At 48.0% G+C, this 15,746-nt stretch overlaps 1 protein-coding gene across 1 annotated transcript in view; it reads left to right on the top strand.

The window, feature by feature from the left end:
• The first annotated feature begins 4,403 nt into the window (after positions 1–4,403).
• Positions 4,404–15,746, top strand: part of KCNS3 (potassium voltage-gated channel modifier subfamily S member 3) — a 133,030-nt gene continuing 121,687 nt past the window's right edge. The window contains exon 1 of the mRNA XM_088468154.1: positions 4,404–4,476. The gene's annotated coding sequence lies outside the window, so the exon portion shown is untranslated. The remainder of the gene's footprint in view (positions 4,477–15,746) is intronic.

The following is a 15,746-nucleotide window of genomic DNA, read 5'->3' as shown; positions in this document are numbered from 1 at the left end:
ATAATTTTTGGGAAAAAATACAGATCCAAAATCAAAACCGAAAAACAAAACACCAAGGAAAAAGATCCAAAACCAGATCCAGATCCAAAACCAGGGGAGATCCAGATCCAAAACCAAAACACGGGTGTCGGCGCACATCTCTGCTATACACTAATACCCTTGTTCTGGCCCTTTGCTGAATGGTGACATCTCTGTACTGTCCCCTGGGCACTAGGACTACATCAACACTAATACTAGCTCTCCATAGCTCTTCTATGGGGTTGGGTACGTGATGCCGGTCAGAATGCCTACTCTGGTATCCTGACATGGTTAGGAAACCCTCATCCAGCAGCAAGTACCCTAGCCTTAAAACTGCCTCCCTGCAGCCTAAACCTAACCCTCCCTCCTGTAGCCTAAACCTAAACTTTCCCCCTTCCGCAGCCTATTTGTACCCCCCCTGCAGCCTAACCCTAAATGATCAAGGACTCAGTGTGAGAAATGGAGGAGTTGTGACCAGTGCCATGTGGGTCATACTTGCCGACCAGCTGGTTATGTGGTGCAGCGAAGATGGGCGGGTCTGGGAGCGTGATGAACCGATTGCACCATTGTAGCCTCCCCCCCTCTCAGGAGTTTCTATGATCCAGTCACACAGCAACATTGGTTGGAGCATACCCGGATGGTGCAGGGGTGGCTCCTGATTTTTCGGGTAGTCCCCAAGACCCTCGGAAGAGTGGGTGGATCTCCTGCATCCACCCACTTTCTAGTTAAGTGGGCAGGATGGGGAGAGTGATACCAGAAACTGTGGGTCCAGAGACTGGGGGTGGGGTCAATATGACACAATTCTCATAAATGCAGCCACAGTATGTAAGCTCTGAAAACTACCCCATGCCCACTTGTTGTATGGCCTCCGAAGATGAAGTATTGAACTCGCTGCGAGGGATAGATTACACCGGAACAATTCTTCATTGCTCTGGTGAGGGGACAACTGCCCCAAAAAGCAGCTGTCACCTCGGTTAATAACGCAGCTACATCTCGGCAGCAAACTCTGAAAACTTTCAGCTATCTGAGTTTGCTGAATATCAAGGGGGTCCTATCAAACCCCTGATGATGAATGGCCAATAACCTAAATATGCATTTCCATATGGTTGCTGGGCCATTTGTCATATGATGAATAGGCCCCACAATTTGGATTTGTGATCATTGTTAATTTATACTAGTATGATATATAAGACATCTATCAACGCTCCCTGTTTCCTTTTCTGTTTAGAGTACACCCTAGGCTTCATTATACATTCTCTATAAATCTCACAGGTGGATTGAATTATGTAGGATACTCAGGGCTGTATTCAGAGGCGGCCATACGGTCTACGACCGCACGGCCGCCTCGATGTTTGTCAAGTGCGCATGCACACGAGGGAGCCGGCTCCTTCGTGCGCATGCGTGAGACCCGCTACGACCGACAGCGCTGGTCATAGCGGGTCTCTTTCCAAAGGGGGCGAGCTGTCGATGTTGATTGACAGCTCGCCCCGTTTGGAAGGCGGGCCGGGGGGGTGGCAGCCCAAACGGAGGCGTTCCCATGGGAATGCCTGCCATTTGGGGGAGGCCCCACTGACATCACTAGTGACATCACTAGTGATGTCAGTGGAGAGCTTCCGGCTCTGACAGAGCCAGAAGCTCTCCGGGGCTTACGACAAGTGAGACCCTACCCTAGGGTCTCGTCGTAAGCACTGATGGTCGCGATGGTCAATGACCATCGCGACCATCACCCTAGTGGTCGTTAGAGCTGTGGGTGTTAACCCACAGCCTAACGACCGAAACAGAGGTGGCCGGTCAGGATGCAAGCGGCCGCCCAGTTTCTGAGCGACCGCTTGCATCCTCCGACCACCTCTGAATGAGGCCCTCAGACCTTCCAACATGACCTATTCTATTAGGTACAAAATGCCCTGCTCCTGGACTTCCCTCTAAATTGATGATTGCAGCCACCTGTGGTGAAACTCCTGTCTCATCAATCACCTAGTTCAGTGTTTCTCAAACTCGGTCCTCAAGACCCCACACAGGTCATGTTTTGCAGGTCACCCAGCAGCTGTACAGGTGTAGTCATTACTCACTGACACATTTTAAATGATTCACAGGGGGAGCTAATTATTTCACTTTGGATTCTGTGAGGAGACCTGGAAAACATGCAGTGTTTGGGGTCCTGAGGAACGAGTTTGAGAACCTGTGACCTAGTTCAACACAGGTTGCTGCAAACAATAATTAGGTGGAAATCCAGGATCAGAGCATTCTGGACCTTATTCAGAGGCGGCCGTACGGTCTGCAACCGCACGGACGCCTCGATGTTTGGCCAGTGCGCATGCGCACGAGGGAGTCGGCTCCCTCGTGCGCATGCGCGAGACCCGCTACGACCGACAGCGCTGGTCGTAGCGGGTCTCTTTCCAAAAGGGGTGAGCTGTCGATGTTGATTGACAGCTCGCCCCGTTTGGAAGGCGGGCCGGGGGGGTGGCAGCCCAAACGGAGGCGTTCCCATGGGAACGCCTACCGTTTGAGGGAGGCCCCACTGACATCACAAGTGATGTCAGTGGAGAGCTTCCGGCTCTGACAGAGCCAGAAGCTCTCCGGGGCTTACGACAAGTGAGACCCTACCCTAGGGTCTCGTCGTAAGCCCCGATGGTCGCGATGGTCTCTGACCATCGCGACCGTCACCCGAGCGGTCATTAGAGCTGTGGGTGTAAACCCACAGCCTAACGACCGAAACAGAGGCGGGCAGTCAGGATGCAAGCGGCCGCCAAGTTTCTGAGCGACCGCTTGCATCCTCCGACCGCCTCTGAATGAGGTCCTCTGTACCTAATGCAACAGGTCATGTTAGAGGGTAGGGGATACTGTATGTATGTTGAGGTGCTGTACTCATACCTCCCAACATGACCCATTCCAGGAGGGACAAAATTATCTGTTCCTGGACTTCCCTCCTATTGTATGATTTCACGTCACCTGTGTTGAACTAGTTATTTGATAAGACACCCTGGAATGAGTCATGTTGGAAGGTATGTGTAATGATGGAGAATGGGTCATGTCAGGAGGTATGTGTATTGATGGGGAATGGGTCATGTTGGGAGGTATCTGTATTGATGGGGAATGGGTCATGTTGGGAGGTATGTGTAATGATGGGGAATGGGTCATGTTGGGAGGTACAGTATGTGTAATGATGGAGAATGGGTCATGTTGGGAGGTATGTGTAATGATGGAGAATGGGTCATGTTGGGAGGTATGTGTATTGATGGGGAATGGGTCATGTTGGGAGGTATGTGTAATGATGGAGAATGGGTCATGTTGGGAGGAATGTGTAATGATGGGGAATTGCTCATGTTGGGAGGTATGCGTATTGATGGGGAATGGGTCATGTTGGGAGGTATGTGTAATGATGGGGAATGGGTCATGTTGGCAGGTATGTGTAATGATGGGGAATGGGTCATGTTGGGAGGTATGTGTAATGATGGGGAATGGGTCATGTTGGGAGGTATGTGTATTGATGGAGAATGGGTCATGTTGGGAGGTACAGTATGTGTAATGATGGGGAATAGGTGATGTTGGGAGGTATGTGTATTGATGGAGAATGGGTCATGTTGGGAGGTATGTGTATTGATGGAGAATGGGTCATGTCGGGGGGGTATGTGTAATGATGGGGAATGGGGCATGTCGGGAGGTATGTGTAATGATGGGGAATGGGTCATGTCGGGAGGTATGTGTAATGATGGAGAATGGGTCATTTCGGGACGTATGTGTATTGATGGGGAATGGGTCATGTCGGGAGGTATGTGTATTGATGGGGAATGGGTCATGTCGGGAGGTGCGCAATTTGTAAAGATGAGATTCTGCGCTGCAGAAATTGCTCCTAAGTCCTAACTGAATTGACCTCCCCCAAATGTATTGGATGCAGAATAATGTACCAACAGGCACAGACTCACATCCTCTGTGAGAGTTGCACCCTTGAGTGGGGTCTGTAGTGCAGTAGTGAATGACAATCTCCCTCTATTTGCACATCTTTAGTAAATGCCACTATTACTGTAAGTAGTCATCCCCAGGGTGCAATCTCAATGGGAAGCTTTAAGATAGTGTTACATTGTCACACACTTTAGACAGGAGACACTGTACAGTACATGCCACAGTGTCTGAGCTGTATGCACTTGGATTCTGTATGTATAACTGATGATATAGGTGTATATGGAGAGGGAGTCCCCAGGCGTCTGGCACAGGGCACTGCTGCTGCTCCCTGCTAGGTATTCCCAGGGCAGGAGGGGGCCGAACCGTGGATATCAGGAGGTCCAATGATGGTTCTGCCTCCCCTGCCAGCCTCCCCTCCCCATGCAGCCTGCTGCTGCTGCTGCTGCTGTGTGTGCTCGGGAGGAACTGGCTGCAGCAGCACTGCCCGGCTCCAGGAGCATAGACACAGGAGCAGTGACACAGGAGAACGTCACCCCCATGCTGTGCCCAGCTCCCCAGGTATGTACCCCCTCCTCTGCTATCATTGCTGCTGGGACCCCTGGCTGCTTCCCCTGCACCAGCTGCTGAGAACTTTTCGCCTGCTCTGCATGGAGAAAGTCCTGGCACAATTGCAAACTCATTATAGTTCTACACATACTGTATGTTTATAGTATTGCATGTATTATTGTTGACTTATTCCATTAATGTGTGTGTAAATATATATACAGTACACACATACATATATATATATATATATATATATATATATATATATATATATATATATATAAATAGTAAATATACACATATAAAATGCTTTGTAACATATATATATATATATATATATATATATATATATGCACTGTATATGTGTGTGCGTTACAAAGCATATGGCTTACCTGGGTGATATGGATGTAAGTGAACATAAGTGGTGCAGCTCCTGCTTACATACTGGTTACCTTTTACTGTCTATTTTGTTGCACCTATAGAGAAGTAGGATTGTTGAACATAGACATATGTTTGTTTGTTGCATAGGTACAGTATATGCAGTGCCATTGTGCAGTTAGACATTATGGTGACTTGTGACGTATACCTATAGGTGCCAGCTCTGTGGGGGCTGTGTTTGTGTGAGCACCCCCAATATTTGTGCTGTCATTATCCTTATACAGTATATGCATGGTATGTTTCAGACATATGGGGGGTGTTTGAGCACCCCCAATCTTTTTAAAAAGTTGGCTCCTATGTAGTATATCCCCAGGTACAGTAGTTATCCGGTGTGCATGCTGTAATCGCACAAGCTCATGATAAGAAGAGTGAAAAGGGGACAGAATTGTACTGAAGAGTAACTGCTGCATTCTGAATTAAGTGCTGCTATGGTGGTAATAGGCTAACTAGTCCCATGTCTGGGGCTGCACAGCTGAGGGGGCAGCATAGACTTTGCTGTAGCTTGATTTCATATACTTTTTACCTTTTGCATTCTCCTGTTTTACTGCATGACCAGCCAGCTATTTTGTCACTAAAACTTTAAAGGGCTATGCTGTTTATAGGGTCACGTGCGGAGAAGTATTTAGGACATGATCAGAGTAGAGTGCACATTGGTAAGCCTAGTAGGGTCATCTGCATGAGAGCTGCTGCAGACCAGCTTTAAGCATAATGATGGGTAACGAGCCACAGTCATCCCAAGGGACGTCCACCTGTTGCATTGACAAGGAGGAAGAGTTAAGAGAAAGGTGGGTGGAGGTTTGGAGTAGAAGTGGGATTTGGTGGAAAGGAAAGGCAAAGATGAAGATGGATCCAAATTTCCTTACTCTCTGATTGGCCCTTGCTGGAACGCCTTTGCTGGGGCTATACCCAAAGGCCTTTTGGTCACCATTCCCTTTTGGTTCTGATTCTGTCTAAGTCTTGACCCATTTTTACAGTCTCTGTAAATGGTAACACAAAGCCAGGAAACAACTAATATTTTTCTTTTTGGCGGGGGGGTGGAGGGATGGGGGGATTGCAGTGATTAATCGGAAACTGTTCTTTGAGCAAAAATTAGTGATACAGTTCCATGGGCTGCCACTGGATATATCCCTACTGTATTTTGAATTTTATAATAATCTCATCACACTGCTATTATTAATGTCTGTACATTTGGACGTAGTTCTCTGTCTGTATTTACTTAATTTTTTTTAAATCGAATGATACTAGAAAAAAAAAAAAACGCCCAAGAAGATATTAGCATATCCCCAGCCAGTCCCTGCATTTCTACCTAGAAGGAGAAAACACTCAGGGATTGTGGGTAAATATATGCTATACATCACCTTTGGTCACCTGAGCACTATGCAGTTAGATTTCAATGAAGCTAATTGACTGCACAGTAAGCTCTCCAGGTTTCAGTGGTGTGACAGTGAGGTATGAGGTTAGTGCGACGAGGTAGTAACAAGGTCCAGGCTAATGTCATATTTATGCCAGGTCAGATCATTAACTTACCAATCAGAGTGGGTGGTCCTGACAAAACCCTTCCCCCTCCTTTATAAGGGGGCCCTGTACTTTGCATTCCTCTCATATGGTTGGCAAAGTACCTCCATGGTGACTGGCCACATCCCCTATGGCGGCTGGCCACACCTTTTTTTCTTGCGCCCCTTCTACTGCATTCCCTGGTGGGCCCTCTATGCCCCCGTCCAACACTGTATGTAAAATAATAAATAAAGCTACGAGGGTGTTTATGCCAATGTTAAAGTGCCCATCATGCTGTATATTATATATACTTGGAATTCCCCTGCGTAAGTTTGCGCCTGCATTGAGGGCATAGTGACCCTATCATAGAGCAGACATTGCTGCTATAATGCAAAACTTTAATTCTGGGACTTGATAAATATAATAGATGTGACTGCAGGCTTACCTATATTTACATAGCCCAATTTCTCAGGAGCAAGAATATAGGGGCTGATTTATGAAGAGGAACAAAAACCGTTTTGGTGGCAAAAGAGTTGTTCTTGTTTCACCCCGATACAGAGCAAAGAGTTACCAACAGTGGTATCACTGGTACACTCACCCAGCATTTTATTAGTGCCACTGATAGTCCAGATCTGGGCTTTAACCCCCATGGAATATAGGGCCTGATTCAGACCCACTCGCGAGCGGCTGTCCGCTCGCAAGTGGGTCGATGTTATGCACTGAGCATGCGCACGACGGAGGGAGCTCCGTCGTGCGCATGCGCCAGACGCGACGAGCGACGGAAAGTCCTTTGCTCGTTGTGTCCGATCAAAGGGGGCGTGCTGTCAATGTTGATTGACAGCACGCCCCCTTTGGTGGGCGTGCCGGGGGTGTGCCTCCCTGACGGGGGCGTTCCCACGGGAACGCCTCCCATCAGAAGCCGGCCCACTGACATCACTAGTGATGTCAGTGGGAGTGATTTTGGCTCTGATAGAGCCAAAATCACTCCGGAGCTTGCGGTTGAAAACCTCAACCGCAGGCTCCGGCTCGCAGTTTCGATGGTCGCGATGGTCTCGACCATCGCGGCCATCAAACTGCACGCTCGTATAGGCTGTGGGTGGTGACCCACAGCTATACGAGCGTCCAGGAGGACGCTCCATGAAAATGGAGCCCGGCCCTCATTCAGAGCGTGCGCTCTGCTCAGAGCGTACGGCTCTGAATGAGGGCCATAGGCCCTTATTCAGAGTCGATCGCAAGAAGCGATCGCTCACTCTGAATGAGGGCGGGCACTTCTTGCTTTGAAGTGCTGCCTCCATGTCGCAAGCTAAGCTGTGGGTTACCACCCACAGCTTAGCTTGCGAGCAGGGTGATGGTCGCGATGGTCATCACCATCGCGACCATCGGGGCTTACGACCAGGTTGGGTCTGGGCTCTCCTAAGCCCCAGGGAACTTCCTGATTTGTTTGAGCAGGAAGTTCCCCACTGACATCATCAATGATGTCAGTGGGGCCGCCCCCAAACGGCAAGCGTTCCGACTGGAACGCCTCCGTTTGGCCAGGCCCGCCCCCGGCCCGCCCAGCAAACGGGGCGAGCTGTCACTCAACATCGACAGCTCGCCCCGTCTGCTACGAGACCCCTAGCGACGGAGCGCCCGTCGCTAGCCGGGTCTCGCGCATGCACACGATGGAGCCGGCTCTGTCGTGCGCATGCTCTGTGGGGACCATCGACCCGGTTGCGAGCACATCGGTGCTTGCGACCGGGTCTGAATGAGACCCTTATTCCTTAAGCTGCATACACACACAACGGTTTTTTTGAACGATTATCGTTACACGATATCGTTTAAAAAAATCCTTCACTTTCTGAGTCAAACGATGAACGATTATCGTTCATGCGCATTCACGTTTGTAGTTTGTAGTTCAGTCAGACTTGTCACTGAACGATTTTCATTAAGGGAATATGCAAACATCGTTTGTAGTTAAAAAAAATCGTTCATTACACTTTAAAAAATCTGACAGATAATCTGACAGAAAATCGTTCATAGAATCGTTGGTAACAAAATCGTTGTGTGTGTATGCAGCTTTACAGTTTAGGGACAGTACTGCCAGCAGTGGACTGTCCTGCCAGGGGGAGTATAAACCAGGGACCCAAGGAGGCATGTTCCGCTCGGTATGTGCTGTGTGCTCCTTTCATCTCTTGGTGATCTTGTCAGAATTTAACTGCCCTGCTGATAATTATTGATAAATGATGGCGAATAGTTCTCCAGCGATATTTCCGTATAAATTAGTCCTCCTAACCACAAATTAGGTAAAATACAATATAGAGTCTTCTGAAAATGCAAAAACTAGCTTGGAGGGGGGGAGACAGATTCTTAAAAGTTTATTTTAGTTTAAGGTGTGGTGCGCAATATTAATAAATATAAAACCTTGTATTGTGTTGGTATGGTACAACAGCAATGTATTATTCAGAAAAACTGAGTGTTTACTATAGAATTTGTTTGTGTCCATAGCTACCGGATACACAAAGCATACAAACTGCACATTGCAAGTGATCACTAATCCAGGTGGATTTGATTTCCTTATGATAACTCTTCAAATCTACTCTTAATACTTTTATTCCTGATGTTTCCATGTCTCCTGACTATAATCTAGGCTTCCAGCACACTGTGCTGCCCCCTAATTCCCCAAAGGAACTGTGGGAAGTAGGAGAGTAGATTATGTGCTGATTGTTATTCGATGACGGTTCCTGGGAACTTGTTATGCTGTGTACTGGTATGTCACAGTTCATACTAAGCAATATTGTGTAGCTCCTGCGTCTGTACACCCCAGCAGGCAACTTTCAAACGTATTACTGCTCACACTTTAGGTCTTTATTAAATACAGGTAACTTGATTGACTTCATTTATCTAACACATTTGTATATACTGTATGTTATGTCACTTTAATGTAAATCAGATGTATCCTGGTTAATGACTGTGAAGCTGGATGTGTTCTACAGTACATTGTCCGGCTTCCTCACTTCTATGATCCTGGTACCTGTTCGCTGGTCAGCCTTTGGCATTTGCTCATTACCTGATAGTTATTTGCAGAGTCTGTCTATCTTTTTATTATTATTTTTTTAAGCAGATTAAATATTTAAACTTCTTTGTGCTGCATTTGTGAAGCAATTTGAGGTGGATAGTGTATGGTTTTGCCGTTTTATTTTTTATATTTCTTCTATCTTTTTCCTCTTCACTACATTTTGCTGACGATGAGTATATAAAATAAAAGTATCTCTCTATCATATATATCTATATCTATCTATCTATCTATCTATCTATCTATCTATCTATCTATCTATCTATCTATCTATCTATCTATCTATCTATCTATCTATCTCATATTTACCAACATTGTAATAATCCTTTCCAGGAGCTGTCCGGTTCGCGAGGAGGGGGCAGGGCTAAATGACGCAAATTGTGCCGTTTAGCCCCGTCCCCTCCTGGCGGACCCGCAATTTCCCCATAAATCTCCCCATCCTCCCCGCTTCACTAGGGAGTGGTCAGGATGAGGACGATCTACCTACACTTCCGGGGGTGCTACCCAAAAAATGGGGAGCAAGTATGATCTATCTGTCTGTCTGTCTATCTCATATCTTTCCTGTTGCATTTATAGAGAGGAGGGGGCCAGTGTGCAGTTTCCGACACGGGCCCCCACCTCTCCGTCAGGCGGCCAGCTGCGCACTGAGCGGTGCGCGGCCAGCGCTGCACCTATAGACTCTTGGCACTAGAGTGCGCCCAGAGTCTATAGCGCACGCACAGGTCACCAGGAAAATGGCCACGGCGACCATTTTCCCTGTACTGCACATACACAAACGACGGTAAAATGGCCGCGGCGGCCAGTTTCCAGCCATTTTTACAAGAGCAGACATCGGAGCCGACGTATCTATCATACTTGCCAACTCTCCCTTATTGTCAGGGAGACTCCCTGAAATAGTAAACAACAACAACCAATTATTAGCTTCTAATATTGCTAATTGACAATATACAGGTGATATATGAGGTGAATTTAAGCACTGTTCACCTCAGGGTGCGCTTATATAGACTTCAGGACCAAGGTAATACAAAATACGTTTTATTAAAAACATGCATAGGAAAAAACATGTAAAAAAATAATCATACAAATCAGCAACTATATAATCGTTCTTTTGTATCCCACGCAAGTGCCCTTTTGAGGAAACCGTCATGTGACGGAGAAACGCGTCAAGGGACAATTGATATTTTCTCTCCTGAATGCATAACTGTCTCCTTCTTCATGTCAAGTTTCCGGCCATGGTAACGAGCACTCGCAATGTGTGGTGAGAGGGAAAAAAGTCCTCTCTTCTGGATACAATACCACCCTAAGGAGCCATTTCAACTATTTACTTAAAGTGAATCTTTGAACTTTCACACATGATATTAATGTAACAACTTGCGTGCAATACAAAAGAACGGTTATATACTGTAGTTGCTGATTTGTATGATTTTTTTCTATGCATGTTTTTAATAAATAATAAAACTTATCATTGTATTACCTTGGTCCTGAAGTCTATATAAGCGCGCCCTGAGGTGAACAGTGCTTAAATTCACCTCATATATCACCTATTCCCTGAAATAGTAGCAATCTCCCTGACTCCCTGAAGAGTCTAGCAATCTCCCTGATTGCACCTCAACCCCATTATGTAGCTTTATTTGGGAAAAAAAATAAATTAGAAATATATACATACAAATGGTATAATAAGTGCCATTTCCATTCATTGGTTAGAAGGCACAGTGATCCCTATGGCTACATGCATTTTCATATAAGGTTTCTGGTGGCCACATATATGGGCAGGGGCGCCGAGAGGGGGGGGAGCAGGTACAAATTACCCGGGCCCAGGCTTGCTGGAGGGGCCCGGCGGGGGCCCTGGTCTGGCACCGCCCCCGCCTCCCTCCTACATCACAGCAGCCCAGCACACGCTGCTGTGTGCTGGGCTGCAGTGGGAGACTGCTCGCAGCAGCTGCAGCAGTCTCCTATGCCTATGGGGAGCGATCATGCTGATCGTGACCCCCATTGGCTGTGCGCCAGGCTGAGGGGCTCACAGTGCCCCCCTCCCAGTGAAGCGGTGCTGCTAAAATGTTTTTTTTATTCTGTGTTTTTTTCCTAAGGGGACGTGGCCACGCCTCCCCTGATTAGGCCACGCCCCCTGTCACCCGGGCCCGCCGCGGCTCTTGGCTGCCCTGTATATGGGGGATGTAGTGAATATGCCGGCGGACGGGATGCCGGCCGTCGATATATCGACGACGGAATCCCACTGCCCGGCAAAATGCCGATGCCGCCATCTCGATACCGTCGTCATCCCTACTGCTGGAATCCCGAATGTAGGATCCGGGTAAGTATTTGCGTTAGCCTGGGGAAGGGGGGGTTAGGTTTAGGGACCCCAGGGGGAATTTAGGGTTAGGCACCCCCCGGGGAGGGTTAGGCTGCGGGGTGGGGGGGTTAGGCACCTCCGGGGGGAGGTTAGATTAGGCCAGGGCTCGACAAAGCCCCTACCCCTTCCACGCCGCCACAGGGAGGCTCCATTTGCCTACTGAAATTTTACCAGCGGGTGCCCGACTCCCCGCAGCGGCAGCCGGAGCTAACTCCTGAGCTCCAGTGTCCGGCTCCCCCCACAAGCACTATGGGAGAGACGTCATAAAGTCTCTTCCATAGTAAAGAGGAGCAGTGGCAGCCGGAGCTCACACCTGTGCTCCGGCGTCCGCTCCCTCCCACGGGCACTATGGGAGAGACGTCATGACATCTCTCCCATAGTTCCGAAGAACGGCGGACGGCAGCGGACGCAGGATCGGGGCTTAGGTAAGTATTCTGTTTTTTTTTTTGTGTTCGCGCAGCACTATCACAGAGGGCTTACTACTGGGGGCACTATCACAGGGTCTTATTACTGGGGGCACTATCACAGGGGCTTACTACTGGGGGCACTATCACAGGGTCTTATTACTGGGGGCACTATCACAGGGGGCTTACTACTGGGGGCACTATCACAGGGTCTTATTACTGGGGGCACTATCACAGGGGGCTTACTACTGGGGGCACTATTACAGGGGGCTTACTACTGGGGGCACTATTACAGGGGGCTTACTACTGGGGGCACTATTACAGGGGGTTTACTACTGGGGGCACTATTACAGGGGCTGGTATGGGCATGTTGCAGAATCTGATGACCATTAAAGAGGCATGTGTGGTGATTTGTTGGCACGTGGGGAGGTTGAGGGGCACTGAAAGGGCATGTGTGGTGGTCTATACAAGCTTTCATATATTTTGGTAATGGACGATGGTCTGGCTCCTAAACTTTTAAGATGGCTCCTAGATTTGACAAAAATTTGTCGAGCCCTGGGTTAGGCACCACTAATGGAGGGTTAGAGGAGGGAAAGGGGAGGGTTATGCCCCGGGGAAGGGGGGGGGTTAGGCTCCTCCGGGAGGAGGTTAGGGTTAGGCACCCCCCAGGGAGGTTAGGGTTAGGCACCACTAATGAAGGGATTCTGCACCGTAAATAAAATAAAAAGGCGACTTTAAGTGTTACTGAGTGTCGGTAAATTTAGAGCTGTTTGGTCACCCTGCCTTCTATGCTCCAATGCAGGGACAAAAGTGTATTACTCTGCTGGGTACCTGGGCACTCGCAGGTGTGCAGCCACCTGGCTGCCTGTGTCCCTGGCTGATGCAACCAGAGGTTTTGTTAATTAGTGACTGTGGGCTGCAGGGACCACCCACTCTCCCCAAGATTAATAGTAAAGCAGTGCCCAGCAAACACAATGCCAAGCCTATTGCTGTCATTGTTCATTTGTCTGGAATGTGTCAGGAAGTTCCCCTGTTTGTATTGATGGTTGTATGCTTTTTCCTGTAACATATTATCTCATCAGTCAGTGCTAGCTGCAAATGGATTGCAGTACATTGTAACTGCAGTCCCACTTCTCAGCTCCCAGAAATAAACTGGTGTTGGGAAAATAATCCCATGGCACACCCAGGCTAGTAGCCCTGAGGGGACCGGTTTACGTAGGATATTCCTCCCCCAAACATACTATTCACTTTTGGGCGGAGATATCTTTTTTTAGACACATGAGTCATTAACGACAATATTTTAAAAGGGAATGTTGCAAAAAATGTAATTGTCACAATGTGATGGTCGGACTTTAAAATTATGGCCCTCATTCAGAGCCACTCTCTATTTGCGGTCGTTCGTTCTAAAACAAGGGGTGGCTATTCAAATGATCCGTTCGCAAATTGCAGTCTGTTCACACCTCTAAGTCTGAACGAGCGAGCAAAACATACGCTCGTTTATTTGTTAAAAACGCCCCCTGGCCGCTCGCACCATACGTCATGTCCGCTATTTATTAGATTAATCGAGAACATCGTACAGCGTATGAACTGCTCGCTATTCTTGTGGTTGGTTTTTTCAACCGCTATTTTGCGAGCAGTTCTGAGTTAAAAAAAAACAAGTGACGTGGTCAATGACGCTGCTGTATTAATTATGCACACCCTTAAAACGCCCGTTTTGACCTTTAAGCACGCCTGCGTTCTGATCTCCACTCCCCGTTTACAAGCACCTTCCCCTGTTACCACCCACATACGCCTCATTCTGTCACTCAAAATAGCAGGCACTCGCTATATAGCGTACAAATGATTTTCGGCCGCACTGACTGGTTCACGCATGCGTACTAAAAACCGTACGCATGCGCAGATGTGCGAACATAGCTCGGAACGAGCGTACGGCCGCTAGCGAGCGGCTCTGAATGAGGGCCTATGTTTTTACCTTTTTTTTTGCCCACCGGGACCAGCAAATCTAAGCCTATTACATTTGGGCCGATGTGTTTTATAGTTAGGTAGATGCTTGTCCCCATTCCTCTATAGATAGCTGATAATTGTCAGTAAAGTAATGCAGTTATTCAGGGAAGTTTATCACATTACACAGCTAAGCAGTTCTCTAGCTGTTTCTCCTCTCTATATTCAACACTAGCACTTTTTATTCCCCCGGGGCCATTCTTAAAGCACTTCCATTCCATAGCCAGATGGAAAACACCTGTACTGCCGGCCCACTCTGTACTCCATCCGTAGCATTTGGCAGTCTCGCATCCCTATATGCTGACATACAGCTGGTCCATTGCTGAACACTTTGTGCTTCGTGTGTCATTTCCCTGATGTTCCTGTTAGCAGGTTTGTCGTGTTTGTGTGTATGTATTATTGTGCAGCACTGCAGAATATACTTGGACTTACGGAATAAAAGAATAAGACATAATAATGGAAAAGAAAGGGTTAACTTTGCACCGTTCTAAATTGGTTGTGCCTTGCATAGGAGCCTGCAGTGCAGTAAAGTGCTGATGATCATTGCAGACTAGCTGGGATACCCGGCATTACCCGTGTTGAAGACTGGACCCTGAAGTACACCTGCAGCCTCTATTTGTTTACTTTGTCCTTGCCTATAACCACATTCCATTCATCCTGAAAAAAACCCCACTGTTTGCTAACATGTATGTATACAGTGGTGTAACTACCGTGAGTGCAAGGGGTGCGGCTGCTATGGTGCCCGAATTGCCTCTGTGGCACGACGCACGCCCTGCTCCCAGTGCCGCACACAAGGTGGGTCGGTCCAGTCAGGGCCGCCGAGTGGCAGCAGTGTTGATTCGGTGCCGGCCCGCCAGCTGGCGCAGCAGCAGGCAGACGTCGCGAGGCAATCAGTGCTCGCGGACTGGCAGCCAATCAGCAGTGACGACTCCTGAGTGGCTGCTGGTCTGCAAGCTCTGATTGGCTCGCGACCGGCACCAGATTCAAATTTCACCAACGCTGTCTGTCCATGTCTGTGGCATCAAATCCTCACCTGCTGGCTGTGATGGCACACTGGGTGGAGAGAGGCTGCTGGGGGGACACGGGGAGGTGAGTAGCTGGGGGGGCATAATGTGTAAAGGGAATTACTGTGTGGCATAATGTTATAAGAGGCATTACTGTGTGACATAATGTGTAAGGGGCACCACTATTGTGTGGAATAATGTGTTATATTAGGTACTAATACTATGTGGCAAAATCTGTAAATGACATTACTGTGTGGTATACTGTGAAAGGGGTATTACTGTGTGGCATAATGTATAAGGGGCACTACTACTGCGTGGCATAATGTTTATAAGGGGTGCTACTGTGTGGCATAACCTGAATGGGCTCTGTGTGGCATAACGTGAATGGGCTGTGTGTGTGGGCAAATGTATGTGGGTTTTTTTTACCTTTGGGGGACCTTTTAAGATCTTGCTATGTGGCCCCCAAAGTTCTAGTTACGCCCTTGCATGCAAACACAGAGGGCTGACTAATTTATATGGTCACTTTAAAAAGGACTGAC

This window comes from Taudactylus pleione, unplaced genomic scaffold, assembly GCF_031769625.1.
Source record: "Taudactylus pleione unplaced genomic scaffold, aTauple2 ptg000081l, whole genome shotgun sequence".
NCBI classification, from domain to species: Eukaryota; Metazoa; Chordata; class Amphibia; order Anura; family Myobatrachidae; genus Taudactylus; species Taudactylus pleione.
This window is presented reverse-complemented; position numbering and strand designations above follow the sequence as displayed.